Raw genomic sequence first — 27,396 nt, forward strand, 5'->3', positions numbered from 1 at the left:
TTTTTAACATGAAATTGCAGTGGGATTATTGGATTCCAAGTTACTCGAAATTCAGTGGGTTGTACATTTATTCTTGATATTTGAGCACATGGAGAAGCTAACAGAAAGGACCCAGAAATGTTTCTACCAGGTCCTTAAATAGGAGGATATACCTCATATTGAGTATCATCATGGAGCAATTTACATTGAACCGGGGTGAGTAAATGTGGCAGAAGGAATTGCAGAGTGTTCTGAATTAGTTACAGAATGCTTTTCCACAGGTTTCTTTTAGCCCACATCACATGTGAGCTTGACCCTACCACCTTTCAGTTGGTGGTGCAGATTTCCACCAAACTGACAATGTTGTTCGGTACTATCCCAAAGTCTTTCATGCTCTGAGATTACGGATCACAGTAAATTAGTAACTCCTTTTTAATGTCTTACTGCTGAATGGTGGGTGGCCAAAGGAATACTTTTAAAGGTGGTGATAAAATTCTCCTCTAATAATGGTTATTGTGACACCTTGAAGGGTAATATATTCTGTTAACATCTTAACAGTTGAACCAGCTGTGAGACTGGATTTATAGTGATTCATTCCATGCTGTTTACAATTTCTGTCCAAGTGGGAGCTGACTTCCTGGTGCTGGAAGCAAGCAGCTGGGATTGACCTGCATGAAAAACCTGTGTGGCCATAGGTGGTCATTTAACAATATCGGGGGCTCTTTAAGGAACTTACTTCTATAGCTACACAGCATGCTTGTTTTGCTGTGCCATGGTTTCTGCCTTTACTTTGTTATTTTATGATTTTTTACAAAATATATTTGAGAGAGTGTGTGTAAGAGAGGAGGGGTACATTTGCCAATTCACTTTCCAAATTCCCACTGTGAAGGGTTTTGGGGGTTGGAGCTAGGGCTGGACTGAGGCCAAGCTGGTAAATTAGTATACAGTCCAGGTCTCCCATGTGAGTGGTAGGAATGCAGTTCCTTGACTGCCAGGATCTGTCTTAGCTGGAAGGTAGAGCCAGCAGCCTGCATTGTGGACTGAACCCTGGGAGTGTGATGGGGGACCCAGGCAGCTCCTGGGCTTTGGTTTTAAGGGGTTATCTGTTGACTTCTCAGGTTTTAACCCTTTTCCCCTCCCCTCAAACCAGCCTTCACACCTTCACATACTCCCTCTGCATGCCTGCTGTGTTGTTGAAATCAACAGCATTGAATTCAACATAACCTTGTAGATCCTGGCATGATAATAAAAGGTGTGTGTGTGTGTGTGTGTGTTTCTCTGTGTGTTATTATTTAGCTGTCAGTCTCTTGTATTCACCTTTAAAAATCCCAGCAGCCCCTCTTCCCATCCAGCTCCCTGCTTGTGGCCTGGGAAAGAGATCGAGGACTGTCCAAAGCCTTGAGACCCTGCACCCTTGTGGGAGACCTAGGGCAGGCTCCTTGCTCCTAGTTGCAGATGGGCTTGACTCTAGCCATTGCAGCTTCCTGGGGAGTGAATCAGTGGACTGAAGATCTTCCTCTCTGTCTCGCCTCCTGTCTGTGTATCTGAATTTGCAATAAAAATAGATCTTTAAAAAAAAAAACTGAGGGGGCCCAGCAGCGTGGCCTAGCAGCTAAAGTCCTCACCTTGAATGTGCCGGGATCCCATATGGGCGCCGGTTCTAATCCTGGCAGCTCCACTTCCCATCCAGCTCCCTGCTTGTGGCCTGGGAAAGCAGTTGAGGACGGCCCAAAGCCTTGGGACCCTGCACCTGCGTGGGAGACCCGGAAGAGGTTCCTGGTTCCCGGCATCGGATCGGCGCGCATCGGCCCGTTGCGGCTCACTTGGGGAGTGAATCATCGGATGGAAGATCTTCCTCTCTGTCTCTCCTCCTCTCTCTATATCTGACTTTGTAATAAAAATAAATCTTTAAAAAAAAAACTGAGTTGATTTCATCTTCTGAAGAGGTGGTTCTCCTAACAGCCTGGTGCTGATCAAATCTAATCTTGTTCACTTTCTGCATAGCTGTTATGTGCCGGTCACTGTCATTCAGAAGCTTTCCTGTCTCATCTGAGCCCAACTGCTTTAAAACCTTCGTGGTTTACATCTTTGTTTTGGTGGAGCCTGTCTCTGAGAAAGAGCATTAGATAGAAGTGTTTTTGTTTGTTTTTTCACCGGTTTCTCTCTCATTTGATAAACTATCTAAGTAAGGAGTTCTGGATCAAAAATCTTTTACCCATTTTATTTTGAAGACATTGGTCTCATCTTTTAAAAAATTTCCACTGTTGTGGTTGACAAGCGCCCTGCAACATTCTGATGTTTGATCCTTTGTGGGTTTTTCTTTGTTTTTTCTTTCCTGAAAGCTTTTGTGGCCAGGCTTTAATCCCAGTGTTTTGGAATTTCACAACAATATCCCTTGGGGTACGTGTGTATTTTAATTACTATTTGTTGGGTTCTTGATGAGTTCTTACAGTCTAGAAACTTTTTGTATTTAATTCTGAAAAAAAGTGTTTGGCTTAGTTTTTTTTCTCAAGCATGTAACAGGAAATCATTTTAAGAGAGAGTGGGTGTATGTTCCCATGTACTGTGTGTGTGTATGTTCCCATTTACCTCCTCGTAATGAGGGGACTGGCTGGGTCAAATCCAGGAGCTGGGAACACAGTCCGAGTCTCGCACACAGGGCTGGAGTTCGAGATGATGCTGGGAGCTGAATCCAGGAGTCCTGATGTGGTAACTATGTCCTAACTGATGTGTAAGGCCAAATTCTTTCTGTCCTTAATTCTTTCGTTGCTTCTTAGTTATTTTTCTCTTTATGTTTTTAGATGATGTATCTACTAGCGTATTCCTCAAACTTTCTTGCATCAACATAAACTTATAAAATTCATTCCTTTTTCTCTCAGACTTTTTTGAAGCTTTTATGTGTAACAACTGCTGTTTTATTTTTAGAAAAAAAATTATTTTTTATGTGAAAGGCAGAGTTATATAAAGAGAGGGAGAAGCATAGAGAGAGAAAGAGGGAGAGATGTCCACAGTGGCCTGGGTGGGGCATGCTGAACCAAGAGTCAGGTGTTTGTTCCCTCTCTCTCACATGGGTGCAGGGGTACAAACACTTCGCTCATCCTCCACTGCTTTTGCAAGTGCATTAGTAGGGAGCTGAATGGGAAGATGAGCATCCAAGACTTGAACCTGCATCCATGTGGGGTCCTTGTGCTGTAGGTGGCAACTTAACCTGATGTGCCACAGTACTGGTCCCAACATTGTGCTTTTTAGTTCATTGTCTCTTTGGGTATATTTTAAAGATTTGTTTATGTTTTAGTTTGAAGGCACAGTTACGGAGGGAAGAAGAGAAACAGAGGGAAATCTCTCATCTGCTGGTTCACTCCCCAAGTGGCTGCAACAGCCAGAGCTGGGTTGGTCTGAAGCCAGGAACTTCTTAGGGATCTCCCATGTGGGCGCAGGAGCCCAAGGACTTGGGCCATCCTCTGTTGCTTTGCCAGGCCACAAGTGGAGAGATGGATGGGAAATGGAGCAGCCAGGACTAGAACCAGTGCCTATATGGGATGGCGGTGTTGTAGGAAGAGACTTAGCCTGTGATACCACAATGCCGGCCCCATCTTAAGATTTATTGATTTGTAAGTCAGAAGGACACACAGAGATAGAGACCATTGCTTCCCTGGGTCTTAGCATTGACACAGTGACATTTGGGCAAAGTGTTCCACTTCCCTGGACCTCATTTACTTCATCTGAAGCACAGGTGAGTGAGGTGATATGAGTTCTAAAACCCCAAGTCCCAAGAATTGTCTTCTTCCCACCCCTTCATTTATAAATGTCTGCACTAATTGTGATAGCAGTGTACAACAGGTAGCATGGATGATCGTGGTGAGAATTGAATTCCTGATGATTTCCTTACTAAGACTGCTCACTGAACACAGCTGACATTGCTCTCTTTTGAGTTATGATGGGAGGTTCCTTTTCCTTGGAATCCTACTCAGAGCTGAAACTGTCCTTGCTGATGCTACATGTGGTTTATCTGTCTGTGTTTATGATGAAACCTCTGAGGCTGCATACTTTAGAAAGAAGAGAGGTCTTTGCATCCGGCTTGATAGCATAGTGGTTAAAGTCCCCACCTTGAATACGCCAGGATCCCATATGGGCACTCGTTCTAATCCCAGTGGCTCAGCTTCCCATCCAGCTCACTGCTTGTGGCCTGGGAAAGCAGGAGAGGATGGCCCAACGCCTTGGGACCCTGCACCCACATGGGAGACCTGAAAGAGGCTCCTGGCTTCGAATTGGTTCAGCTCCAGCCATTACGGCCACTTGGGGAGTGACCCGTTGGACAGAATACCTTCCTCTCTGTCTCTTCTCGTCTCTGTATATCTGCATTTCCAATAAAAATAAATAACTCTTTACAAAGAAAAGAAAAGAGGTCTTCCTGGGGCTGGCCCAGTAGCAAAGCAAGTAAAGATGCCACCTGCAGTATTGGCATCTTCTGTCAGCATCAGTTCAAGACCTGGCTGCTCCACTTCCATTCCAGCTCCCTGCTGATGCTCCCAGAAAGGTTGTTGAAGATGCAAGTGTTTAGGGCCCTGCACTCATGTGGAGATCAGGAGGAAGCTCCTGGCTCTTGGCTCCTGGCTGTGGACTGGCTCATCTCTGGACACCAAGGGCATTTGAAGAGTGATCCAGTGGATGGATGATCTCTCTCTCTCTCCCTCTCTCCCTCCCTGTCTCTGAGTGTGTCTTTCTGTAACTCTGCCTTTCAAGTAAATGAATTTTTAAAAAAAAGTAAAAGAAAGAAAAGAGACCAGGCAGCATGACACCCACTTTCACCAGGGCCTCTGACTCCAGCTGCCTTGCTAGATGCTCACATGCAAACCAAAGTGATAACCAGATGCAACTGGAAGCCAGCATGGGGAGAGACCAGGAACAGCCTCCTGCCAGGTGCCACTACCCTCCCCCCCCCCACCAGGGACCAAGCTTCCAAAGCTTGAGCCTGTGGTGGGTCACCATATCCCAATTGTAGCCGTGACCATTCTGACTGTTTACCTGGGCATACTCTAGTGATCCCAGTCTATAGCAGAGTCTGAAGTATGTTTTTTTAAAACCTTGAAGATTCATTCATTTATTTGAAAGTCAGTTAGGGGGAGAGATGGAGGGTGGGAGCAGAATGAGAGTCCCTTCATCTGTTGGTTCACTCCTCGGGTGACAGCAATAGTCATGGCTGGGCCAGGCATCTTGTCCTCATCTCCCACTTGGGTGACAGGGACCCAAATACTTGGGCCATCTTCTGTTGCTTTTACCAGACCATGAGCAGGAAGCTGGACTGGAAGTGGAGCAGCTGGGACATAAACCAGCACCCATATGGGATGCCGGCATCACAGATAACAGCTTTAGCCACTATACCACAATGCTGACCTCTACAATATCATTTTCTGATTTAAAAAGAACAGATAGGGCCTGGCGGCGTGGCCTAGCGGCTAGAGTCCTTGCCTTGAAGGCCCCAGGATCCCATATGGGCGCCGGTTCTAATCCCGGCAGCTCCACTTCCCATCCAGCTCCCTGCTTGTGGCCTGGGAAAGCAGTTGAGGACGGCCCAATGCATTGGGACACTGCATCCGCGTGGGAGACCCGGAAGAGGTTCCTGGTTCCCGGCATCGGATCGGCGCAGCACCGGCCGTTGCGGCTCACTTGGGGAGTGAATCATCGGGCGGAGGATCTTCCTCTCTGTCTCTCCTCCTCTGTGTACATCTGGCTGTAATAAAATGAATAAATCTTTAAAAAAAACAAAAAAGAACAGATAGGTGGCTGGCATGGTAGCATAGCAGGCTAATTGTATAGAATTGTATCACATAAGTAATGGTCTTTTTTTTTTTTTTTCTGCTCCTAAACTCCAGGTCTAGTCACTGTTAGACATTGATATAGAATAGAACCACTTGAAAACCAAGTTAAGTAATTATCTATACCTCATGTGATCTTTTCTTTTCTAAATGAATGAGAGAATATAGAAAGATTTAAAAAGAAAGATAATGGGTAAAATACGGAATCCTTGAGTAGGCAGTTAAAGAGTCTGAAATTCTTTGTTAGCTGTTCCGCATTTCGAGTTACTTGGAATTTGGTGATCAAATGAAATTCTAGAAGAGAACTGAAAACATTGTGGTTGAACAAACATTGACATTTTAGCCTCCTCCCCCTCCCCCCTTTTAAAGAATAATGACTCAAGTGTATGCATTTCCATCAGTTCTTTCTGGGAGAAATTACATCGTATTGAGTGATGGTCCTGGGATCCTACTTAATTTCATATGTGCAGCAGAACAGAATTTTCACTTATGTGACTTTTGTGTTGGATGTAATATATGAAGATCCAAAAGTGTGGCATAGACCAGAAGCAATACCTTTATGTTGCCATTTTCTGTTATTTCAAATTGTGTTTTAGCAATGCCCAAAGTTGCTGCATTTGAAAAAAATTCTTTTTCTTCCCTGTCCCTTTGAGTGACCAGTTATACAGAAAGGAAACCTGCTGTGTTTCAGTAAGAACAGATTTTCTTTTATGACAGAAGATATCTTTTATTGTCTTAGGAAAGCCTTTGTTTAACTAAGGAATTGACTTCACTCTCATTGGACCTTGAACTCTCCCACAACCCAGGAACTGACATTTGTAACATCTGCTGTGGTTTCTCTCCTTGTACTTGGCGAATCTTTCAGTGCAGAGACGGGACTGTGCCTTGAGAGCTGCAGGGCCATTCTGTGTCCCTCCCAGGCAGTTGCCTTAGTAGGGGATTGTTGGCAGCACCAGGGGTGAGTCCGTGCCCCCCAACCCCCCGGTCATTGCGAGCACTCAAGCCTGGCACACTGATGGGTGCAAGGAGAACGATACAACAGCCATTTGAAAAAGGGCATGCATTGCTCTACGTGTGCCAGGGAAAACGTTCTCTTCCTTGCCACCACATGGCGAGAGTGTGTGGAATCCAGTGTTACTGCTGTTGCTTGAAACATATTTTTAAGGAATGGAATCTGTTAGTACTTTTCATGAGTTGTGTTTTTAGTTTGTATTCATCTTCATTGTATGCATTCATTTCCATTGAGAAGATTCCAGAGTTACGGAACTTGATTCTACATGCTGCCTGGCCCCACTTCTCTCTTCAGGGTTCATCAGTGTCACTATTTTGGGGTCCATCCTTGCGTACTGCTTCTCATACCACTCCTCTGTGTTGACACACATATACACATCCCTATTTGAAGAAGGCATTAAGATCCTTGTTTATGTCAACTGTGACGCGGGTTTCTATTTCCTCCCAACAGTGTATCCTGTAGTTGTTTATTTTCTTTCATGATTGTCTAGCATCTCCTTGTACAGATGTCATAGTCCTTTAGTTGTCATATCAATAACCATCTGGGTTGTTTTCCATTTCTGACCACTTCAAACGATGTTATTACATATGTACTCCTTGTCTAGCTAAGGCATCGAGGCGTCTTCTTAGGGACACAGTGGGTTAATCTGCCCATTGTGATGCTAGCATCCAACAGAGCAACATTTCAAGTTCCCGCTGCTCTAATTCCAATCCCACTCCCTGCTGATGTGCCTGTGAAAGCTGTGGAAGATGGCTCAAGTATGTGGGCCTCAGCCACTGACATGGAGCTTGGATGCAGTTCCAGGCTTCTGGCTTCCCATCGTAGTATTTGAGGAGTGTACCACTGGATAGAAGATCTGTCTTTTTCTGAGCTTCAAATAAAGAAATTAATCTTAAGAAGAAAAATTGAACTGTAAAGCTACCTATTGAGGAGGATGGAGTTGACTAGTGGGAGCAGTTGGAAATTTTGGACAACAGTTCTGGTGGCCAGCCTCTGCAGAAATTCTAACTATGGTGGGTAGAGTGAGCTTTCAGATTTATTGCTGTGAGTTCAAGATCTTAACTGGAAGGGTAATACTTGTACGAACCATCAGTCCCTGGGTGCACACAGTCCCTGGGTGTGTGTGTGTAATTTGTCTCCTAATTTTGTAATCAGCTATACTAGATGTGGCACTTGAGTTGCATTTTTGAGCTATCAGTTAAAATGAATATATTTCAGTTCTTCGTTGATTGTCCCTCCTCACTTAGGGCTCCTCTTCTGGAATTATGGTTATATTGTTTTTGATGGGCATGTGTTCTAGTTTATGGGAGTGGCATTGAGCTGCCTGGGGAGCTACCCTCTGATGCTTCCATCCCTCATGCTCTGCATTCTTGCAGCACCTGTGCCTACCTGTCTCAGAGCATCTGCTGGTTGTGATCTTTCTCTGTCTGTCTCTGAACTGTGTGTGCTTTCAGATTGTGTCTTGATAGCTGGCATAGTCTTCTGGATCATTTCCTTCTGGGTCAGACACAGGATGTGTTAAATGTAAGGGCTGAACGTGGCCATGAGAGTGACTATGGAGACAGCCTGGGGCTTATATTTAGGAGGAGTTTGATCACTAGAAAGAAATGCTGAGGCTGAATTCTACGAGTAAATAAATGTTTATGATTAACAGGCTGATAGGACTATAATTCTGATGAGAAAAATTGTTACTTGTGTACAGAATGAAATAAAAAACAGAGGTCAAAGCCAAATCAGAATATAGCAAAAGTGGCCTGGCCTACAATTGCATAGTGATAACAGAAAGAGAAGGTGTTTTGGAATGGGGTGGCATGAATTCATTCATGTGTTTGTTCAGTCATTGTTTCCTCTAACTTGTAGAGCAGCATTGTGAGCGGAGCCTCTAGTGGGCATCTGTGCTGATGGGTTGAGCCAGAGCGCAGGTGCAGTGCCGATTGGGAGAGTCAGCCAACTCTGGATGATGGTGCCTGTTCCAGAAGCTGTGAGGTCAGGACCCAGGTGACGTTTTGTTGGATGCACTGGCACTTTCCCTACCACTAGACTCTAACAGGGTCAGGAGATCTTCAGAGAGATGTGGGCAGTGGGAGCATTTGAGAAATAGCATTTGGGTTGACCATGTGGAGGTAATAGTGAAGAATTGTGATGAGGAGAATCATGAATCAGTGGAGTCTGAGCCGTAGGACGGCTGAGTTGATGTATATCACGGCCTGGCACAGAGGCCGAGAGCTTTTGGAAGCGTTACTCTAACTGGGAGGTCAGAAGGCGGGAAGGCTGAGAAGTAAACGCTGGGTGAGAGGAAAGGGGGGATGGAAACTGACAAAGTGAATGAGGGTGAAGGCCAAATAACTGAGTTTCCTGCATCTGCCTCTCATGCTCCGTTTCTGATGAGCGGTCTGCCATGGTGAATTTTATGTGTTTGTTTACTAGGCTGTGGTGTCCAGATGTGGTCAAACTCAGTCTGTCTGTTTCTCTTAAAAATAATTAACATCCGAATCCTTGAACTTGCAGTGAAGTTGGGTGAGCCTCATCTGATCAAGTGCATAATGTCTTCAGATGAGAGAGACCAAGGTTCTCCCAGAGTGAGGACTTCTTCTACTTCTTTTTTTTTTTTTTAAAGATTTATTTATTTATATTATGAAGTCAGATATACAGAGAGGAGGAGAGACAGAGAGGAAGATCTTCTATCCGATGATTGACTCCCCAAGTGAGCACAACAGCTGGTGCTATGCTGATCCAAAGCCAGGAGCCAGGAAATTCTTTCGGGTCTCCCACATGAGTGCAGGGTCGCAAGGCTCTGGACCATCCTCGACTGCTTCCCAGGCCACAAGCAGGGAGCTGGATGGGAAGTGGAGCTGCCGGGTTTAGAACTGGCACCCATATGGGATCCCAGCACGTTCAAGGCGAGGACTTGAGCTACTAGGCCACCATGAGGTCTTCTGACTACAGGTTGCCTGTGCACTTGTGCTGCACTGTCAGCTCCGCCCTGGACCTCGGGCCTGCTGCCCTGCTCTGCACATGCAGGCCTTGCCAACTCCCACAGTTGTATGTTCTAGTTCGCTGAAGCACATCTGTCTCTCTCTGGATCTGTCTGTGCCTGGGTCCCTAATAGATGTTGATAAGCACACCTTTTTGGTGTGATTTAGTCAAGGAGACCTTGACTAGAACAGACTTCCATAAAGCTAGTCAAATTCCCATGTTCTGGCTTCTGAACTTGTTCTTTAGCATCTCCTCTCATGTCCTACTCTTGGAATCCTTCGATGCACAGTTTTCTTTTTGGCTGGTTACCACCTGATTTTCCTCTTGCCACGTGTATGTATGTGTCTGTCATGCCATTGTGTTTTTGTCATTGTTGGCATGTGCACCTGTTTCCCTGCACTGATCTCTGAGCTGTGTGCAAACTGAGACTTGCTCCTAACAACCTGGGTGATTCAGTTACGCAGCCTGCCTGACAGGTAAGAATTTGTCACTGTCTATTAAGTAAAAGAGCTGAGCTCTGACCCACTACCTTAAGGGTAAGAAAGTAGGAAAGAAATGAAAGGAAGCATTGAAAGCAATGTAGGTGTGACCCAGAAGGTTCCAGGTGATGAAGGCAAGTGTCTCATCAGCATCCTTGGTGTCTCATCATTGCCTTGTACCAATGGTGGAAGGGGTTTGTGTGATTGAAACACCACAGCCAACCATTGTCAAATCAGTACTTGTTTGTTTCTTAGTTTGTCAAAAATTTATTCCCAGTGACTTGACCCAAAGTTGGTGGCCAGATGAAGTCAATTTTTAAAAATATTCCTTAAAGACGTTTTTGTGAAAGTATGTAAGCATCCAGAGGGAAAAAGAAATGTTTGTGACTTCATTGCACATAGTTAACTAAGAACCATTTCATACAAATCTTCCTCGACTTTTATGATAAGATTTATTTACTTACTTCAAAGGCAGAATTATAGGGAAAGAGGAAGAGACAGAGAGAGACAATGGTCTTCCTTCTGCTACTTTATTCCCCGGGTGGCCACAGTGGCTGGGACTGGCCCAGGCTGAAGCCAGGAACTCAGAACTCTCTATGGGTCTCTCTTGTGGATGGCAGGGGCCCAGATACTTGGGCTGTTTTCCTCTGTTTTCCTCTGTCTTCCTCTGTCTTCCGAGGGCATTAGCAGGGAGAAGGACTGGAAGTGGAACAGCCAGGACTGGAACCTGCACTGTGACCTGGGATACTGGTATTGCATGAAGTGGCTTAGTTTGCTATATCATATACTGATTTGCTATCTGCTTTTAAAAAGTAAATTGTAATGACTTTTTCTGTTATTAACTTATTAACTATATGTTTATCTATCTATCTATCTATCTATCTATCTATCTATCTATCTATCTATCTATCTATCTTAGTTTGAGAGACAAAGGTTCAGAGAACGAGGGAGAGGATGCCTAACTGCTGACTTAATCTCAAAAAAAAAAAGAAAAGAAAAGAAAAGAAAAAGAAAAAAGTCTTCATTAGCTGGGGCTGAGTCGGAGCTGAGAGCCAGGAATCTATTCCAAGTCTCCCCTGTGGGTGGGAAGAGTCCAGTTTCTTGAGCTGGCACTGCTACCTCCCAGGATTTGTATCAGCAGGAAGGTGGAGTCAAGAGCCAGGGCTGAAAATTGAGCCCAGGCGCTCTGGATGTGGGTTACAGTATATATTGTTTTTGATACTTGTATTGTATTCCACTAATAGGCTTATTCAACCGATCTCATGACTGGGACTTTTAATTTCTTTCTTTCTCTCTCTTACTAAATATGTATTTATTTATTTTAGAGGCAGTGTGACAGAGAGAGGGAGATAAATGCTGAGAGATTTTCCATCCAGTGGTTTATTTCCCAACTGGCCATAATAGTCAGGGGTTGGGCCAGGCTGTGGTTAGAAGCCTGTAATTCCATCTAGGTTTCCCATATGGGTTCCCGGGACCCAAACACTTGGGCTGTCTTCTGCTGCTTTCCCAGGTGCATTATCAGCGAACAGGATTGGAATTAGAGTGGCTTGGACTAGAACGAGTCCCCCCCACCCCCAATGAGATGCCAGTATTGCAAGCAGTGACTCAATGCGCTCTGCCATGGCACTGACCTCTCTATGAACTTCAAGTACCTTGGTATTTGGCCATAATTTCCTGAAACTGAGTTGTTTGAAGTAGAATCTCTGGATCACAGATTAGCAAATTTTTTTTAAAGATTTATTTGTATCAGAAAGACAGATTTACAGAGAGAAGGAGGGACAGAGAAACATCTTCAATTTGCTGGTTCACTCCTCAGATGGCAACAACAGCTGGAGCTGAGCTAATCCAAAGTCAGGATCCAGGAGCTTCTTCCAGATCTCCCACGCGGGTGCAAGGTCCCAAGGTTTTAGGCCAGCCTCCAGCGCTCTTGCAGGTCCCAGGCAGAGAGCTGGGCGGGAAGTAGAGCAACTGAGACATGAATTGGCACTCATATGGAATGACGGCACTTGCAAGCTGAGGATTAGCTAGTTGAGCCACTGTGCCAGCCTTAATTACCAACTATTTTTATATATTGCTATCCACTACTTAAGTATCCTCTAGAAATAGTCTACTACTATCCATATCCATTAATTCTAGTAGTCTTTAAGGTCTGTCATGTGTTCCAAAAACAGGTACTGGTATATAGTTTTATTTTCCTTCCAAAGCAGGTTGCTTTTTCTTAAATCTTGACTATTCTGCATAAGATCTTGTTGAACCTGTTAAGCCTATTAGTGCTTCTATCAGGATAAATTAGTAGTCATGATGCAGCCGTGCTTGTTTGAACAAAATCCTTAAGCATCCAGAATGCGAGTAGCCAGTCTTGCAGCATCTGTGAGTGACTCACTTGTTTGTTTGAAATGAGGGCAAATGGGAGGAGGCAGGTCAGCTGATTGAATCTTTAAAGGGATCTGGAGATGGGGGTGTCCAGTGGGACCAAAGGACCAGACCAGCCCTTATTAGGAGTCATAGAGTAACCTGTTAAATTGTGTTTATTGTCATAAAATTGCAAACTATAGCAAACGGAGCCAGCATCTGCTCCAAACAGCTTTCCAAGGACTCTTTATATATATATACTTTAATATATCTTTGAGAAGAAAACTTTTTAAATACTGGCTTATCTGAAAGACTCACAGGGAAGGAGGGAGAGTGTGAGAAAGAGAGAAAGATGGATTTTGTCTGCTGGTTCGCCCCCCAGATGACTTCAATGCTTACCCTATGCCAGGCTGAAGCCAGCAACCTCCATCGGGGTCTCCCAGGAGAGTGGCAGGGGAAACACTTGGCTCTCCTGTTACCTTCCTTGGTGCCTTAGCAGGGAGCTGGCTTGGAAGTGGAGCAGCTGCAATGGGAATTAGTGCTCGTGGGATGCTGGTATTGCAATCAGCAGCTTCATGTACTGTGCCACAACACTGATCCGTCAGAAGAAAAGTAAAAAAAAAAAAAAGTCAAAGCCTCAAGTAGAATTTTTCTCATGAATTTTAATTCAGCTAAATTTGTCATGTTATTTAATGATATGCCAGGGATATTTCTAGAAAGGAAATTAATCTATAAAATACGTGATGCTTGTTTAATCTTTTGTTTTTGATAAAGGTAAATTTATTTAACATAGATAATTATTGGAATTTGGAATATTTGCCCACAATTTAAAGTAGTTCCATGGTACCCACACAATTAAGAAGGTGTGGGGTACATCTGACTTCCTGATGCTTTTAGTCAGAATTCTCTATTTGTTGAACAGATTTCTGTGAAATCAAGGCAGTACGTTTGATTCCTTAAATATTCACTTGGAAACACCGAGACACCCGTTAACCTAAAACTCACTGTGTTCGGATTTCAGTTACAGGTCACTGTCACTTTAGCCATTGCAGCAGTTTAATGAAGACATGCAGGAAGTATGGGTGAAGGGCTAGGGAGACTAACTGATTTAAAGACCCAGCCTGGATCCTGTTTACAGTGCTGCAGGAGGGATTCCCTGAGTGCAACTCCTGCTGCTAGCTCGGAGTGCAGACTGCCCGCTCAGAGCCGCAGCACCGCGCCTCTCGAGTTGTGCAGATCCTTTCGGAGATTCGGTGGTTTTCTTGTTTCTTTTTCGATCCTCACGGTAGTAAAAGGAGCATGAAGCCTTGTGTGAGAAGGAAGGGCACTTTTAGAGTTGTGTATTTTAGAAAGGGTGTGGTGTGGAAAGCAACACCCCTCTCTTAATTAGCTTATTATGCAGTTGCCTACTGGAAGATTATGTTCAATTAACATAATGGGCAAAATGTCACGAAGTGTTTTTACTGCTGGGTCGTTTTTGTGGTTTCTATCCTCTGGTCCTGGCGAAGTCACCTGCTCTGCTTGGAACTTCTAGGGGTTGAGCTCTTAGCCGGAGCTGCCAGCCCTACCTCGGCTTTTCCTTGGACAGGCAGCTGTATTTGTTCTTCACAGCCGCTGTGCAGAACTGTCTTAAATGCCTTTATATTTTCACTAGGAGCGCAGAGGGGTATGACGGTGATGTTGGAAAAGTTAAGCGTCATTCACCGTCTCAAGCACATGATGCTCAGGCTGCTTCCTTCTCTCGCGCAGGGTGTGTAGATGTGGAGCGGGGTGGTCCAGTCAGGCTTTGGTGCATGTACAGGTCTGTTTAACAGGCTGCAGACGTAAGAGGTATACAAAAACTTGGGTACAACTCTGAATCTCAAAGAAGCATTCTCAGTGCTCTTCCTTCCTGCTAGCTCTGAACAATTCCTTTAGTAATGCTAAAAGTACAGATTGATTTGTCTCATGGATGCGGTCAGCAATCCTACTGGAAGGCATGATTTCACCTTCTAAGGAAGCAGATCCTGGTACTTGCAGCAGGTGGATAAGCCTAGAAGGCACTGAACAGTGGATAAGAGTGAAGGCCACCAGGCAGAACACCTATTGCATGGGATCCCCTACCTGTGGTGTTTTAGAAAGCCGAATGTGCAGGAAGTAGGATGGTGGTTACCGGGGGTGGGGGTGGGGTATTGTTGGTCAAGGGTTGCGCAGTTGCTGTTAGGCAGGCAGGGTGAGTAGGTCCTGGGCTCTGATGGACAGTTTACTGCCTTTAAATGATAATGCTTGCAACTTGTTGAGAGTCAACTGTGTTTGCTCTGTTCACATATACCAAAAAAAAAAAAAAAAAAAAAAAAAAAAAGGTCCAGGGGCGGGGGAACTAGGAGATGTTGAATGGGTTAGTTAGCTTGATTTCCCAGTGTAATACACCCAACATTGTATACCAACTTTATGTGGCCATTATTGGGGTGGGAGTTTCAAGGTCTGTAATAGCTGGAACCTTCACTTTTAAGGAAGGACAGCAGGTAGTAAAGGCTTTCTGCCACGATGGTTTAGTGATTTCCTCCTCAGACACTTGGGGAGTGAACCAGCAGATGGAAGATCTTTCTGTGTCTCCCTCTCTATAGATCTGCCTTTCTAATAAAAATAAATGAAGCTTTAAAGAAAAAGATTCTTTTTCAGTGCAGAAGCTTGTAGAGTCTTCTCAAAAATGTTCATTGAAAATGTGTGTTATGAAAAACTTGCGTAAGTTTCAAAATTTAAAAGACTGTTTTGACTTAGTAATTTCAAGGTTGGGGAAGAGAGAGACAGAGCGAGCTCCCATCTGCTGCTTCACATGTTTAATGCCTGCAAAAAGCCAGTCCTTGTCGGGGTGCAGCCAGGCGCTGGAAACCCAGGCGGGCCTCCCACACAGGTGGCAGGGATGCAAGTAGTTGAGTTGATACCTGTTGCCTCTGAGGAGTGTATTTGCATGAAGATGGAATCAGAAGCAGACCTGGGACTCAACCTAGGCATACAGATGGAGAATCCGAGGTATTTCAAGCCATGTCTTAACTTTTGCAGTTACCCTTGTATGGTTAGGAAATTATTTCTTTTCAAACATCTGAAAACTTATGTTTTAAGGTGATTGTTTTCCCATAGAGTTTCCTTATCTGTGTTTAGTTCAGTGTTCAGAGAGCTCTGGAACATTCTAGAAGTAACAGGCTCTCCTAGAGGCAGTAGGTCAGCCCTCGTGTTTGTCTCTGCTGTTTGGTGACAGGGAAGGTAAAGGCTCTCGAGGATGAATGTTGATTTTTCTCATGTTTGCTTCTTTTTATTATTTAAAGAATATGGCCTTGGTGTTGTTGCTGACCACCATGGAGTGTACATCTTTTTAGGCACTTGAGCATCTGGCCTCCATGGCTGGAGGGATTTCTGGTATCTTTACCAAGAGTATTGTTTGCTTCAGCACTTAGGATATCATCCAAGGCATCTGTCACTTGCTTATAACACCTTCCTGAAAATTTGCATGGGTTCCTTTCCTCCCTCCCTCCTTCCCTCTCTCCCTCCCTTCCTCCCCACCCCCTCTTTCTCTGTTTCTTTCTTTCACAGAGTTTCACAGGTGGCGGGAGGAGAGAGTGAGAGAAAGAGAGAGAGAGAGCGCTTCCATGTGCTGGTTCACTTCCCAGGCGGCTGCTAACTCCAGCTGCAGCCAGGATCCACATGGAGGGCAAGGGCCCAAGCACTTGGGACATCTTCCCTTGTTTTTCGCAGGTGCATTAGCAGAAAGCTGGATTGGAAGCAGAGCAGCTGGGACCTGAAGTTGCACCCATGTGGCATGCTGGTGTCACGAGCAGTAGCATAGCAACTTTCATCACAGTGCTTGCCCGATTGGGTTTTTTAAAAACCAAACCCAAAAAAACAAGAACACCCTAGAAAAGACAGTTAAATGTGAATTAACACAGCAACAACAACAGAATAGTAACTCTAGCTCTATATAATCTGATTTTCCAACAGAATACAAGGTGAGTTGATCTTTGAGGTTCAGGGCCCCAAATACCATCCTGGCAAAGCTGTGTGGGCATAAACAGTAGGCCTTCTTAGAGGGCATTTGCCAGTGTGATAGCCCAGTTATGTGTGATGAGGATGATATTCTCTCTCTCTCTCTCTCTCTCTCACACACACACACACACACATGTACATAAGGGATGCAGGACAATGAGGAGTAACTGAAGGCATAGGATGCCAGGTTTAAATGAGAGTTGATTACTGCAGCCGGTAGAGGTGGGTAATTAAAACATGTTATGTGCGGAAATGTCAAGTTTTCTCCTGCTTGTCCTGTTAGGATAATGTGTGGTATTGAGAACCTGCCTCGGGTTTCTTACTATTGTTTGCTTAGCTGGCTAATTAGGGCAAACTACTGATGTGATCCAAAAAGTGTTCAGCTGTGAGCAAAGTTGCAGAAAGAATGAAAGTCCAGGCATAGATGGTCCTGGAGGTGGACTGCAGTCTCCACTTGTATGGGTGAATAGCCACTACTGGTCTCCTGTGTGCCATAACATTGTGACACGTGCAGCTCTGTACTTCCTGTCGCTGTTGGACGTGGTTTTGTCAGCTGGATCCCATCTTCTACTTTCTCACAATGTTCTAGGTCCTGCTTATAGTCTCAGCCACAGGCTCCATGCTGAGGGTGATGCTAAGACGCGATGCATTTTAGGAAAGCTGCCAGGGCCATGGAAAACCCCTGCACCAAGGAAAGAGACAGACCTTTCTTTGTCCCATGCCACGGCAAGTTGGGCTGTGCCATCGTGGCACTGGGGACCATGTCTCTTGACTGCTTCTGTGTTATTTGGGGTGGGCAAGGGACACCTCATCTTGTGGGTTTTGCCTCAGAGTCAAGTTTACTCCTGGATTTGTTGGAGGCAGAAGAAAGGGGAGCAAAAAAAGGGCTTTTTCCTAGCAAGGATTTTGTTTTTTTAAGAAAGCTGAATTCTTTTTGGTAACTTTTGCCTGCATTGTGTTGATTTGTAGAAATGTGTCTGTCCACCCCTGTCTGTCAGGGGGTCCTGTGTTTTTATCTGGGCCCATGGCTACCATGGAAAGTAGTTGATGTTGTGTTAGAAAGAGAGGAGAAGGAGTGCTGGATTCCCAGGTCAGCATGTGCCACAGAATGCTTTCGTTATTCTGCCAAAATTATCTGGGCATAATCCCATTGAAATTATTGCTCATACAAAATGGTAACACTTGACGTTGCTATTCTTAATTTTTTAAAAAAGGTTTGCTTACTTGAAAGGTAGAATTATAGGAAAAAACAAAGATATATACACGTGTACATACAGAGAGAGAAACAGAAGCTTTCATCCCTGGGTTCATTCTCTCATGGCTGCAATGACCAAGACTGGGACTAGGCTGAACCCAGGAGCCAGGAGCTTCATCCAGGTCTCCCACATGGGTTCAGGGGCCCAAGCACTCAGGTCATTGTTAGCTGCTTTTCCATATGCGTTAGCTGGGAGCTGGATTGAAAGTGAAGCAGCTGGGTCTTGAACCAATACCCATATGGCTGCCAGCATTGCAGGTGGTGGCTTAACCCACTCTGTCTTTTCTCATTGCTTTGTAGCTCTATCCTAGGTGTTGCAAAATCCAAGTTAAAAAAAAAAACTTAACAAGTATAGCTATATTGTAGATTTTGAAATATATGTGTGTAATATATATATATATATATATATATATATATATATATGCACACATACAATATTTAAATTTATTAGAGTGCACTCCCATCTGCTGGAACCAGGAGCCAGGGATACAATTCAGGGAGACCTGAATTGTATCTTCTTGCTTGGCAGGAACTCACTTGCTTGAGCTATCATTGCCGCCTCACAGGGTCTGTGTTGGCCAGAAGCTGGGGTTGGGAGCTGGCTTCTGCAGTGGGGGTCCTGGGCATCAGATCTAAACTCTTCCAATGGAGAGGGACTTAGTTTCTATACATAAAGATATTGATAATCTCAAGAAAAATGATGTGAGAGCTCGTGGAGCAGAAATCATAAAAGTCCCTGCACATTTCCTGAGACTCAGTACGTGTGTGTGCACGCGCCCCTGCCTGGGGTTGGCTTCTTTGCCCATCACTGGAATCACACTCTGTATGGCTCTGCAAACAGCTGGGATTTTTATTCCCCTTGTAACATTTTTTCTTTGATTCTTTCCTGTCCAGTACACATAGCATAGTAGTTTTGTCAATGAAGAGATTTCCTGCCCACAATGCAAATAGAATCCCATTGAAAAAAACAATGGTATGGAAATACTGGGTCTTTTCAACATTTTCTTATATAATTAAAAAATGTAACTATGCTATAACTACTTCCACATTGATGGCCAGTCATTGTCTTTAAACTGTGCATGTACAAGAACACAGCATTGCTGTGTATGTTCGCAATTAAGCAATACTGGGTTGGCTTTGTGGCATATGGCATAGCAGGCTAAATCTTTGCTGGCAGTGCCCATCCCATGTGGGTGCCAATTTGAGTTCTGGCTACTCCACTTATCCAGTTCCCTGCTAATGGCCCAGGAAGGCACTGGAAATGACCCATGGCTTTGGACCCCTGCATCCCACATGGGAGACCTGGAAGAAACTCCTGGTTCCTGATTTTATACCGGCCCAATTGTGTCCATTACAGGAAGATTATTCTGTCTCTCCTAACTCTGTAGAACTTTGCCTTTCAAATAAAAATGATTTTCTTTAAAAAAAGTTAGCAGTACTCCCAGATTACTGTCCAACAGGCTGCACAAAATTATAGTCCCAACAGCAGTGTACGCATGTCCCCACACCCTTCTCCATACTTGATATTATCAGTTAGAGATTTTTTTTGGCTAGCATAATGAGAAAAAATAGTCTCGTTTAAATTTCCATTTTCCTATCCAAAAAAATCCTGTTGCAGAACAGTTTCACTATGGAGATAAAGGACTCATTGACTTAGGGAGATCAGCAGTTAGGGTTCACCTGCACTGTTTCTCTGGCTGCCGGCTTCATTCATACTTGAAAACAAACTTGTTTGTCAAGCAGGGTTCTGCTTAGAGTGTCTTTATCGTCCCCTCTTCAGGGAATGTCCTTCAGCCCTGATGGGCAGGGGTCAGTGTTGTGGTGACCTGTGAGTTCCCACTGGCTGGAGGGAGCCATGCTTTCCATGCTGGCTACTCTCCAGCCAGGGGATTGGTGAAATCTAGTTAGAGACCATGCACCAGCGGAATGAAAGAAATGGAACAGAAAAAAGAAACAGAGTAGGAAATATCAGGGTATCATATATGAGTATAAAAAAAGGTAAAACGTGAAACTTAGGTATTTTTGGATGTGTTTTGAAAATGTGTGTGTATAAGCATGGATGCTATGTCTGAGGCTGTTTTGTGAAGTGAAATACATCTCTGTGAGTCAGGGGATGGAGAATGTTAGTTTTAAAAAATCAATTACAAACATAATTTATTTCTGCCCCGAGGCAGCAGTCTCATGCTTGATTGTGGCATTTATAAAAAGAAGTGTCAGGTAACATTGGTAGCAGAAAGAAGGCTCTCTGAGAAAAACTTACAATTAGGGGTGACCTAATAAGACCTGGTGGTGTCTTGGGCATGGAAATGTAAATTTGGCTTGGGTTCAGAGGGGGAGAATCAAGAGCTGTACCCTGATACGTTTAGCTTCCCTGAGCAATTTGCTTTTTCTGTGCTTTGATGTTTGCACAGCACTGTCATCACTGTATCACCACTCAGGCCCGAGAAAGCAAGGGAAATGTGTGAATTTCAACAGTTGCTCCCTGGGAGCAGCCCCGCGTGCAACTGTCTGGGAGTGACACTTGAGCTCGTGTAGAATGGTTCCTCACCTCACTTCCAGTGCTGAGCTTCTGTTGCTTCGAAAATTGCCTGTTGGTGATTATAATTAATGGTGGTAATTAAAATTGAAAAAAGTGATGGACAGTTCTGCATGTGGGCGTATTTAATTATCTGGCAGGTGTTCATATTTCTAGAGCATGAAAGTTATGGATAAACAATGGCCTTTCTGTTAGAAAGTCAGTCCACACGTCTGTGTTTCTCTTCCTTTATAGTTAGGTATTTTCCATTACTTAGAGAATAATAGGATGATCTAGCTAATTTGTGTGGTATTGAGGCTTTCCCAAGTGGAAATTGGTGATATTTTTGGCAAAGATAAATACAAAATAGTGCATACTATTTTGCTTTCCCACCAAGGTAAAGTGGCGGCTTTTAATTTTTATTCTGAAAAATAAGTATTTATGGGGTCAGTGCTGTGATGTGGTGGGTGAAGCTGTAACCTGTAGCACTGGCATCCCATACAGGCTCCAGTTCAAGTCCCAATTGCTCCACTGCTGACCTAACTCCCTGCTAATGCACCTGAGAAAGCAGTGGAAGATGACCCAAATGGTAAGGGTACTGTAGGAATGTGGAAATTCCAATCACTTTTTAATGTATTATTTTATTCATTTGAAAGGCAGAAAAAGAGAGGCAGATGAGAGCATTCATATACTGGGTCACTCCCAAATGCCTGCAACTGTCTGGCCAAGTTGAGACCAGGAGCCATCCAGACCTCCCATGGGGATGTCTGGGATCTGCTTACTGACCTGCCACCTGCTGCCTCCGGGAATGCATATCAGCAGGAAGCAGAGGCAGCAACAAAACCCAGATACTCTGATAAGGGATTCTGACTTCCGAAGTGAGAGCTACTTCAGTGCACCAAATGCCTGCTTCTGGAAGTTCTTTGAAGTCATCGCATAAAATTATTGAATGTTAATGTTAAGCCACCGCTTGTGATGCTAACATCTCACATGGGTGCCAGTTCAGGTTCTGGCTGTCCTACTTGTGATGCCGTTCCCTGCCAGTGCAGCTGGGAAAACCAAATGCTGAATCTGTCACCCAAGAGGGAAACTTGGAAAAAGTTCTTGTCTCCTGTCTTGGGCCTGTCCTAGCCCTGGATGTTGCTGCTGTTTGGGGAGTAAACCAGTGGATGCAAGACCGCTCACTCTTTGTTTCTTTCTTTCTCTTTGACTCTGCCTTTTAAATAAATACTTCTTTTTAAAAAAAGTTCTGTATTGTTCATATGAAACAGAAGGGGACGTTGTTAATGTGATTATTGTACTGCTTTAAATTTATGTGAAGGGCCTGGCATGATAGCTAAGTGGATAATCCCCACCTTGCACACACTGGGATCCCATATAGGTGCTGGTTTATGTCCTAGCTGCTCCACTTCCCATCCAGCTCCCTGCTTATGGCCTGGAAAAGCAGTAGAGGACAGTCCAAAGCCTTGGGACCCTGCACCCATTTGGGAGACCTGGAAGAAGCTCCTCTGGCTTCTGGTTTCAGATTGGCTCAGTTCTGTCTGTTGCAGCTACTTGGGGAATGAACTAGCAGATGGAAGACCTTTCTCTCTTTCCTTCTCTCTGCAAATCTGCCTTTCTAGTAAAAAACCAACCAACCAACCAACCAACCAACGAAAGAAACAAACAAAAACTGAAAAAAAAAAAAAAAATTTAGGTGAAGCTTTTTAACCCCAACAAGGCATCTTCCGTCATTCTCAGTATTGGTACCAAGTTTTCTGATACCTGTTGTGATTTCTGATCTGCATTTCCCATAAGTTGGCTTTTGTAAGAGCCTTGAACTCTGATGACTGATGATCGTATCACACCTGGAACTCTTTTATCCAGGAGGTATGTCCTATGAATACATAGGTTGGAGAGATCTTAAACAAGTTCATGTAAAATATTGAACCTTAAAAAACTATGCATGGATTTCAAAAGTTTTTGTGTCCCAGAGTAAACATTTTTTTTCCTCCTAATGTTTATTTATTTGAAAGACAGAGTTGGAGGGAGAAGGGAAGGAAGAGTGAGTAAGAGTGCTTCCATCCATTCTTTGATGTACTCCCCAAAGGCCTGCAATGGATTAGGAATCCTGGAGCCAATCCAGGCCTCCTCCTGGGTGACAGCACCAAACCACTGAAGCCATTTGCACTGCCTCTCAGCCTTCTGTAGCAAGAAGCTGGAGTCAGGAACGAGAGCCAGCACTGGGGCTGGCATTGTGGCCTAGCCATCCCTTTGCAGCACCCACCTTCCATATGGGCACTGGTTTTTATTCTAGCTGCTCTACTTTCTTCTTTATTTCTTTTCTTTAATTTTTAAAGATTTATTTATTTCTTTGAAAGGCAGAGTTACACAGAGAGGTGTGGAGAGGCGGAGATCGTCCACCTGCTGGTTCATCTCCTAAACGGCCATGTTGGCCTCATTTGGGCTAGATGAGGGCCAGGAGCTTCTTCTAGGTGTCTTAGTTGGGTGCTGAGGTCCAAGTGCTTGGGCCCTTCTGCACTGCTTTTCCAGGCACATTAGAAGGGAGCTGGACAGGAAGTGGAGTAGCATAGACTTGAATCGCCGCCCATTTGGGGTGCCAGTTCTGCAGGTGGCAGCCTCACCCCCTTCATGCTGCACTTCAAATCCAGCTGCCTGCTAATGGCCTGGGAAAGCTGTGGAAAATGGCCCACATTTTTGGACCACTGACACCCAAGTGAGAGACCTGTATGAAGCTCCTGCTTCCATCTGCTGGCTCACTCCCCAAGTGGCTGCAAAGGCTGAAGCTAAGCCTATCTGAAACCAAGAGCCAGGAGCCAGCAGATTCCTCCAGGTCTCCCATACGGTGTTGGGTCCCAAGGCTTTGATCAGCCCTTGACTGCTTTCCCAGGCCACAAGCAGGGAGCTGGATGGGAAGTGGAACAGCTGGGACATGAACCGGCACCCATATGGACTCCTAACATGTTCAAGGCGAGAATTTAGTCACTAGGGTATCGTACCGGGCTCTCAACTTTGTTTTTTTAAAGATGTATTTATTTTTATTAGAAAGGAAGATTAACAGAGAGGAGGAGAGACACAGAGGAAGGTCTTCTGTCTACTGCTTCACTCCCCAAATAGCTGCAACACGTGGAGCTGGAGATGATCTGAAGCCAGGAGTTGCTTCCAGGTCTTCCACTTGGTGCAGGATCCCAAGACTTTGGGCCTTCCTCAACTACTTTCCCAGGCTACAGGCAAAGAGCTGGATGGGAAGGGGAGCAGCCAGGAGATGAACTGGTTTGTGGGATGCGAGCACCTGCAAGATAAGGATTTAGCTACTTAGCCATAGAGCTTGGCCCTTCATTCAACTTTTATCTAAAGAAGTCACTTCATCTGGAAAGAGAAGACAAATTCAGGTGTAGGTGATTTCTGAGTGTTGATCTTTCCTTGTCTGCTTCAGCTGTTCTAAGTTGTTCACTTGTGCCATAACTTAAAATTATATAAATGCTAATGGAAACAGTTGCCTTGGTGAAAGAAGCTTGTGTGTTGATAGTCTTACTAATGACTATTTATACATAAAAAAGAAAACTGATGTCTTATTACAGTTTTTGCTCCTAAATCCTACAGTTTCTTTGTAGATTCATTCTTCTTTTGCTTTTTCTCTGAAGATTTACCCTTTTCAAAATGTAATAATTGAGTGAAAGAGAAAGAAGCTAGGCAGCATACATGGAAAACTGAAGAAATTTCAAATAGTAGTAATGATATATATTAGTTTTTTCTTTTGAAAAGTTATTACTTGTTGCATGAGATAGTTGAGACATGTTGTGGCTTGACAGGTGACATGATATCAAATTGTGGAGCAATTTAAGACAGCTTGTCACTCACTGAACTAGCTGTGATCAAGGAAGACTCATGCACAGCCTTTCAGAACTTCATGGTGCTTTCCAGTGGCTTTAGAGAAGGAAAGGAGATTCTGAAGGATTGTACGATGCCTAAGAAGCCTAAGCCTTCACATGCACTTTGGCTAGTAACCAGCTTGCATTGAAACAGTCCTTAAGGTCTGGGTTTGTATACCACTGGTGTTCAGTCAGATGTGGGAGTATGTGGTTTACTATATTCAGCTTACCTGTGGGATTCCCCTGTCTGTTACCCCGTCTATTATTTTGCTTTCAAATGTTTTGCTGAAATCATTCTTCATTCTTGTTTCCTCACAGCACTAACTCAAAGAGAAAGAGTGTAATTTCTGAACATGATCTGTCTTAATACGAGGTCTGATCACCTATTCCTCCCAATAGTAACACCCGCTTTTCTGAGTTGGATCTGAGATGTTAACTGATAGAATCAACAGAATTGATCCTGGGCAAGTGTCAGCCACACTCCTTGCCAAGTTCTAGCAATAGCGCTGTAGAAGCCTAGTTACTCTAAAGGAGAAGTTCCATGGATACAGGGACCTTAGGACACATGTAGGGAGAGGGCAGGGCCTGACCATCCTGGTGATTTAGTGGGAGATAAGCAGAGTTGCCGAGCTAGATCTAGCCTAGAAAGCAGAATCAGGACTAAGTACTGTCTTTAAGGCATTCCATTTTGAGTGGTTTGTTATAAAGCCATATAGAAATCACAGTACCTCAACATTGAGGTTCATTGGTCATATGCATCTTTTTGTTGTTTTGATACATTGGGAGACTAAAACATAAATTATGGCTAATCTGCTTTTATAGTAGATTTATGCAGATACTAAGTGTTGTTTACTAACACAGCTACATTAAACGGGAGAGAAAAGGTGAAACGGTCATTGAAGAAATTTCAGTGTCGCTCATCGCTGTTATAATGAAACACACGCTATTCCATCATAATCTGTAAACTAGCAATGACCTTGAAAATGTTAGCAACAATTTTGAGCAACAGGCTAGAAGAAAAATTTGTGTGAGAAAGTTAAAGTTACTTTTTTTTTTTTTTTTTTTTTTTTAAAGATTTATTTTATTTTCATTACAAAGTCAGATATACTGAGAGGAGGAGAGATAGAGAGGAAGTGGAGCTGCCAGGATTAGAACCAGCGGCCATATGGGATCAAGGCAAGGACCTTAGCCACTAGGCCACGCTGCCAAGCCCAGTTAAAGTTACTTTTTGAATGTACTACATGCTTAAGATCTTTTTCCTCACATTTTCAGTTGGTATTTCTTTTCAAAACACTTTTTTTTAGTTTCTTTTTAATATTGTTTGTGGGGAGCGGGGTGCTGAAGCCGCTCCTGGGATTGGGAGGGGCCGTTGCAAGATGGGGGCTAGCCCAGGGCCAGGAGGCAGAGTTGGTCCCACCAGCAGGTAAACAGGAAGTCACAGGGATAGGCTGATGCCCTCGCTAGGATTATGTCATTGCTACTGGCCTATCAGGTAGCGCCAAGTGGACCCATGGGGAGGAGTGATTGGTGGAGAAAGGTATAAAAGCAGCTGGTAAAAGCTGGGGGAGGGGACGACAAGGAGAAAGATGGGGAGAAGAATGACGGACAGAACGGGAAGAATGGGGCAGCAGAGAGGGGAAGAGAGGCTAAGATCTTTGAGTGGAAAAACTAAGGCATATGGGAGGAAAAGCGGCAAGGGGTACAAAAGCGGTACAGAAGCAGTAAGACCTACGTATGGGGACAAGAACAGGGAAAAGTGGCAGAGAGGGGTACAAAAGCAGTGCACAAGCAATGCAGACCTACGAGGAGAGGAATGGGAAGAAAGATGGCGGAGAGAGGGTTGGAGAAGCGGGGAGGAAAGCTAAGACCAATGGGGAAAGGGGCAGCGGAGAGAAGGGTTTTGATGTGGCCGCTTTTGGCAGTGAGGGGTCCAGTTGCGGTTCCAGCTTTTCCCAGACCCTCAAGAGTGTGCCTCATTGGTAGTGTCGCTGCAGGTCGGTGACAATTATTCACATAATTGAGAGGGATGCACACCCATCTGGGCCTCTGATTAGTGTGGGGAGGGGCAGGTATGAAGGAAAATAGGTGGGTGCTAGGGGCAAGTCCTGGCCTGTGCGAATTGAGGCTCTTACAGGTGGGTACTAGAGCCTAGCTCAGATTAGCCCACACCCAGACCCAACTCTCATGTGACCCAGCAGGTGTGACAGCCTAGTCTTGGCCTGTCCCACACCCGTTCTGGCTCTTGAAAACACCCTTGGGTATTGGAGCCCCCAGACTCGACCCACATATATGCTGCTGGGTGCTGCAGTCTTAGCCTAGTCTACCCACACTCCTGGCTCTCACACTCACCAATGGGAGCTTCAGCCCAGCAGTGGAGTCCCCACAGTTCCTCCACCAGGCCTGTTCCCAGGGTTTTGTGTATGTTGATGGGTGCTTTGATTCAGCCTGGTGTGATCCACCAGCGGTCTCAGTTCTCACTGGTGGGTGTTGCAGCCTAGATAAGATGGGCGTGGTCTGCAGTCTGTTCTGGTTCTCATGTGTGCCAGTGGATGCTGAGACCTAGCCCCAGGCCCAACCCACTCAAATGCTAAAGAGTGATGCAGACCTGGCCTGTTCCCAGTCCTGGCTCTTGTGCTCCCCAGCAGAAGCTGTGAACTAGTAGGGGCGTCCCTAAAGTTCCCCTGCCAGCTGTGCTCCTAGCTCTGGATCCTATTCTGCCAGTGGGTGCAGCAGTCCTGCTTGGTATAGTCTGCCCTTAGTTCTGACATTTGCACATGCTGGTGGGTGCAGCAGCCTGGCCCTATCCAACCCCATGAGTGTTGAGTGTCAGGTGACTTCTGAGTTCTAGCCTGGCTCAACTGGCCTGTCACCACCCCCAGCTGTCCACATAAATTGTCAGATGCTACAAATCCGCAGAGGTGAGCCCACAAGTGCCCCACAGAATTTTCTCCCAGATCTATTTTTTTTTCATGCTCTAGTGGGAGCTGAGGCCCACTCTGATGTGACCCACCTCCTGCTCTGACACTTGAATAGTTTTGCTTGTTCCAGTCTTAGCTTTGTCATGCACCAGTGTGTGGTGGGCAATGCTATTGAGCCCAGCCAAGGTCTCCTAGTTGAGCA

The 27,396-nt window shown here is 44.7% G+C and overlaps 1 protein-coding gene across 2 annotated transcripts in view; it reads left to right on the forward strand.

The window, feature by feature from the left end:
• The window catches only part of NHSL1 (NHS like 1), a 262,622-nt gene that overhangs the window by 15,303 nt on the left and 219,923 nt on the right, over window positions 1–27,396 (forward strand). The gene's annotated exons all lie outside the window — the stretch shown is intronic.

This window comes from Ochotona princeps, chromosome 1, assembly GCF_030435755.1.
Source record: "Ochotona princeps isolate mOchPri1 chromosome 1, mOchPri1.hap1, whole genome shotgun sequence".
In the NCBI taxonomy this organism is placed as follows: domain Eukaryota; kingdom Metazoa; phylum Chordata; class Mammalia; order Lagomorpha; family Ochotonidae; genus Ochotona; species Ochotona princeps.